The sequence below is a fragment of the Juglans regia genome, chromosome 1 (genome assembly GCF_001411555.2).
Source record: "Juglans regia cultivar Chandler chromosome 1, Walnut 2.0, whole genome shotgun sequence".
NCBI classification, from domain to species: Eukaryota; Viridiplantae; Streptophyta; class Magnoliopsida; order Fagales; family Juglandaceae; genus Juglans; species Juglans regia.
The window spans coordinates 12,128,776-12,134,797 of record NC_049901.1 but is presented as its reverse complement, the minus strand read 5'-3'; the positions used below and the strand labels follow the sequence as shown (position 1 = coordinate 12,134,797).

At 28.2% G+C, this 6,022-nt stretch overlaps 1 long non-coding RNA gene across 1 annotated transcript; it reads left to right on the top strand.

The window, feature by feature from the left end:
* Positions 1-2,526: 2,526 nt before the first annotated feature.
* LOC108996247 lies at positions 2,527-5,745 on the top strand. The gene is made up of 3 exons (XR_001996977.2): positions 2,527-2,742; positions 3,101-3,154; positions 5,510-5,745. It is a non-coding gene; the product is annotated as an uncharacterized LOC108996247 (long non-coding RNA).
* The last annotated feature ends 277 nt before the right edge of the window (positions 5,746-6,022 follow it).

The window sequence follows — 6,022 nt, the reverse complement described above, 5'->3', positions numbered from 1 at the left end:
GCATACTTGACATGATATATAGTGCATGGGCATATCTATAATCAACTATGCACTTGATCTTGGTTGGGAGCTGGAGGTCGGGAGCAACGTACAAAAGCACGTTTGTCTAGTTTTATGAAATGATTATTTGTAAAAAATAATATATATTTTATAAAAATGATTGATTTCACTTAATAATTTAAGACATAGTGGAGAAGATAAAAATATTAGTTCAAAATATTATACAATCCAATACAAGTTTATAACATCCATAATTTTAGCAAACCTTCCTACGATAAGTTTAATAGAAGTCCAACAAAAACGATAGTTCCAAATATGTGTCATTTGATATTTATACTATGATTCATCATTTTGTGTCATCCTGTACAGAATCAATAGAGACGATGTTGAAATTCTTGTACTGTTGTTGGTTGAGTGAGTCAGGGTCAATATAAAGTTGAATCATCCATTATTTTTGTGAAGTTTGTGCTGCAATATTTTGTTCTGCAATATTTTCTATATATGCCAAATGTTCCTGTAAAATAACACAAATTTTGTAATGCAATATTTATAATGAAATTAGTATTCATGATATAAATAAAAGTCAATTTGAATATAAAAGTCATTTTATTTATAGATAATGTAGCAAGTGTGTGAAAAATTTTAAGATTGATTTTTTTACTCACATCAATAAAGCAATAAAAAATAAGAAAACATACATCGCCAATATGATGCATAAGCTCAACTGCTGAATAACCGAATATTTTTTCTACAATTTTACCAAGCATAACAACAAACAGTCTTCCTATACCATCGTCGAGTTTGATATATGCTCAAGAACTATAAATTTGATTGAAATATAATTTTAAGTTTGAGTCAATAAAGACTATACATTAAATCTATTACATAAATTATAAAAAAAAAAAATTGAAAGATACATACCGTAGTTAGGAAATGCTTTTATTTTTGTAATAGTAACAAATGAACATATCATTGTAATCATGCACAGTTCCTTTTTTACATCCAACCATTGATTTAAAATCGTTTAATAATTATTGATGAATAGTTATGAATATATTAATGAAAAATAATATTTATGAGTAATTAAAAAAAATCTATAAATAAATTTAAATCCCAATATATATTTTGAAGTTGTTGGGCAAATTTACTCTATAATCCCAAAAAAATAAAATATTTCTTTTAAAATATATAATTTAAAATATGGTTTATTTATTTTTCGAGATATAGGAAATTTGAGCTTTTTTATTATGATTATAAATTATAATATTATTATATAACCTATTTATTTTTTCTATATATAGAAAATTCAGAATTCTTTTAAATAATAAATTAAAATATTATTCTAATTATGATCTATTTTTTTTCATTTTTTTTGTATATAAGAAATTTGGTTTTCTTTTTTATTACAGTGGGATGGGTTGGGTTTCAACTTTCAAGATTGGAAGATGTTCCAAGAGTAGACGTGAGAAAAGGAATTGAAAATAAAAAGGACATCGACACCGCACCAGCTTTTAATTATTTATAGTTGATATGCCAAAGGCATTGGCTGGAAAGTAAAAAACACAGATCAAATGAGTTTCGCATTATAGCTGTCTGATTAGCCAGTTAATTCCATCTGTAAAGTTCATAAGAGATAGTTTCATTTGAACGGGCGAACCAAAAGGGGGATTAATTAGGTTTTGAGTTCCTATGCGCACACACATATAAAGTAATAATTACAAGTCCTACTTAATAATTAATAAAAACTAATATTTATGAGTAATTTAAAAAACATATATAAACAAATTTAAATCCCAAAATATATTTTCAAATTGTTGGCCGGATTTAGTCTATAATCTGAAAAAAATAAAATATTTCTCTTAAAATATGTTATTCTGATCATTACGATTTATTTATTTTTCAATATATAGGAAATTTGGGATTTTTTATTCTAATTATAAATTAAAATATTATTCTATAACCTATTTATTTCTCTATATATAGAAAATTTTGGATTTGTTTTTCTAATAATAAATTAAAATATTATTGTAAATATGATCATATTTCAAGAGCAGTAATGATATAGAGGATTAAAGAATAAAAATGACGTCGACGCTACATTAGCTTTTCATTATTTTCATTATTTAGTGTTGATATGTCAAAGGCATTGGAGTTGTTTGGTTAGCCACTTAATTTCTTTTGTATAGTTCAAATTAAATAATTTCATTTGAATCGGGTAACCATACAGTGTATTAATTAATTAGTTTTTGAGTTTTAAAATTTTTAGATCGTTTCGAAGAGACTGTTAGAAATAACATGCTTTTTATAGGAAAATTAATTTCAATCAATTATTTAATACACATAAGGAAATTGATTGAAATATTTTTAAATATAATTTATCTTAAAATTTTTAAAACTAAAAAATCCGTATCGTAAAAGTCTTTTTTCCTTATATTTGTCAGTTTCAAAAGGCCAATTTAGTCTTGACAACTTGGGTGATGGCAATGTTGTGGCAGATATATTTTTCCCAAATCAGTTTTACGCCACACAAATCCATCTCTGCTCTTCGATGCTCCTTTCATTCTCCTTCCTTTCCGTCTTGACCTTCTCTCGATCTCTCTCTGTGAAAATCAACTTCATCTTCTATCTCGATCTCTCTCTTTGTCCTTCTGTTCAATGGTCTTGGCGGCAGAGTGGATTTCTCTTCTCTTTACCCATTTTCGGCCCTCCATTTTTCATCTTGAGGAGGAGCTAAGACGCAAGGTAAAAACCCTAACTTATTTTATGTCTCTCTCTTTTCCTCCCACTTGAAAGCTCTATTTTCTTCTTGTTCTTCGCAAACAACATCAGATCTAGATGTTTTAGTTTAGAACCGAGAAATTCCAACACCTATTTTTTTGTGTACCGACAAATCTATATCTATTTATTTAGATCTTTTAGTTTTCACTTTATTGTTTAGATATGTTCTTCAGACCATCAGGTCGATGTGGGAGTTTGCTTCCGCACTTAATTTCTTGCGTGTAACCTTTGGAAGCCATGATTTTTGTTTAAATTCTTTTTTATTTTAGTTTTTTTGTGCTTTACGGTTTATTTTTTATTTTTTGTTTTTGCTCATTTACAGCTCTTTTGAATATCTTTGTGAATTTCTCTGCCAAGGAGAAGAGCTGAAAGCCTGGTAAAATCCAATTGTTTCTAATTTTTTCCTTACTCTCCTTTACATTCTTTTATAATTTTTTAATACCAGTTAGAACTACTAAAGTCTCATAATGACATTGTAATACCCTATTGTTTAAGCGAATACCCTAAAAGATGATTTTCAGGCCAAGCAAATCTAAAACGCAAATTTCATTTGAATTGTGTGCCTGAGTTTTGTGAGAATGATTTAAGCACCTTGGAATGAAGTTTATTTAATTTTATTTGGTAAGAGTAGAAATATAGTCTATATGCATGGATGTATAATTTAGCTGATTAATGTTAATGTGATCTATAGATCATAAGCTATTTGTAATGCTTCTCATCACCTATCATCATTAAAAATTTATGGGTTTTATTTTTTTGGTTTGCATGTCATTGTTTTATTCTCTTTTTCATTTTTTATTTAATTGATCTGATTTGGTGGTGTGTTTTATGCAGGGACTTTGGACTATGGTTTTTTTTTTGGCATGTCCTATCAGTTTAAATTATCTGATTTGGTTTTCTTTTCAAGGACTTTGAATTCTAGTTTGGTTTTAGTGCATATTTTAATGTGATTGTTACTTCTCTATACATCATACGCTATTTGTAATACTTCTCATGACTTGTCATCGTTAAAAAATTTATTGGTTTTCTTTTTTTGGTTTGCATGTCATTGTTTTATTCTCTTTTTCCTTTTTTATTTAATTGATCTGATTTGGTGGGTTTTTTTTTCCTAGGGGCTTTGGATTGTCGTTTGGTTTTTGTGCATGTGCTAACAATTTAATTGTCCTGATCTAGTGTTTTGTTTTTCAAGGACTTTGGATTGTGGTTTGCTTTTTGTGCATATTTTTATGTGATTGTTACTTCTCTACAATCATTTCATGGTTCTGACTTCTCTTTTTGTTTTTTTGAATCAATTGATCTGATTTGGTGGTTTTTTCTTTTGCGGGGAGTTTGGACAATGATTTCATTTTTGTTCATGTTCTAATAGTTTACTTGATCTGATTTGGTGCCTTATTTTTTTGTCAAAACAGAAGGTAAAAGTTTTAAATGAGGTGATTGTTACTTTACAATTGTTTTCATGGTTCTGACTTTTTTTATTTCTAAGTTTTAAATGTTTAGTTTGAGATCATATTATATGAGAAATTTAAGGGTTATTCTAATTGACATATCTCTATAGTTCTTTTCTTATAAGAAAATTGTATTAGAGTGATGAAATTATTCGATACATAAATTTATTTATGTTCATTTATTTATATATGGTTTCTAAACAAAATTTGTACAATTCAATTTACTTAAACTTCTGTGTTCCTCTTCTTCTTCTTTTTTGAAACTTGTTGCTTTGTTTGGGTATAATCCATCACCATAGAATGATCCTCTTCTCCAGGTACTCTCTGCGTTTTTTTTCCTCAACTTTTGGCATTGATTTTCTAATTATTTGTGCTATATTTTTCTTCTTATTATTATTGTTTGACTATAGTGATTAGGTTTTATTTGTTTTTGAGTTTTTTTAGAAGTTTTTTAATAATTTTTATGAATCTCTAAGTTTTATGGTATTAGTTGCTTGATTTCATAGAAATATGAACAGACATGTGTAAAGCATAGATAAATTACATATAGTATAAACACACAAAATGCAGTTAGACTCACCTTTTCAATGTTCCTTCAAACCTTAGCATCACTGCACTGCTTTCCTGATTTGAGAGAGACAGAGCGTAGAAGAAATAGAAGATAAACTAAATATCCGGTTGCATGAATCAGTTTTCTAAATTGAGTTTTCTAATAAGTTTTTTTAATAAGTTTTATGAATTTCTAGGTTTTATGGTATCAGTTACTTCATTTCGTAGAAATATGAACAAATATATGTAATGCAGAGATATACTTATACTATAAACACACAAAAGACATTTAGACTCACTTTTTAATCTTCTTTGAAATCGTAGAACCACTGTACTACTTGTAAAAGAATGGTTATTTGTAATAGAAGGTATCATTTTTCAAACCTTAGCATCGCTGCACTGAAAGTAATAGAAGGGTTTTCTTAAACACAGTTCAATGCATTTTGGGTTCCTACGAAAGATGTCTCTTGGTGTTCAAACTTTGAACCTAACTACTGCACTTCTTGGCCATTCAGCTGCCTCCTCACGTGATTATAAATTTCTAATTTCTCCCTGCCTAAACACATGGACATAAAAAGTAACTTATTATAAATTATAAGTTATACTGCATATTATAAATTTATAACTTATTATAAATTTCTATTACATGTGATTAAAATTTGTCTCCACAGATTTTATATAGCATGCAATATAATATATTATCTAATTTCTAATATATTTTCTCTTTATGTTTGCAGCTACCATTCCAATGCATGGACAATATTCACAAATTCAGTTGTTGGCACACAGACAAAAAGGGAAAAAGGAGAGCACATAGAACTGACAGACAAAAGGGAGAAAGGAAGGCAAATGGAATTGTGTTTTTTCCAAATTGTAACTTATTATAATGTTTTGTTATTATAATGTATAGGAAAAGACAATTGTATCCCTGCATAGCCTAAACGTATTGTAATGTGGCACTGTTTTCCTTGCAGATTTAAAGTTATTATAATGGAATACAAATGGACACAAACAACACAAATGACCCCAAACGAGGGCTTAACTGGAACTTAACGGGAAATAAGGAAACTAACGGTAAAACAAGAAAAAATCATTGTTTACAGTTAGATAGACACTTATTATAATAAAATAGATATAGGTAGGTACTAGGCATGAGTGTTGCCTAGTGCATATATAATTTGGTGGGAAAGGCCGATCGGCTAGCTGATTTTATCGACATTTATGAAAGTCGTGATGAATCTCATAATTGC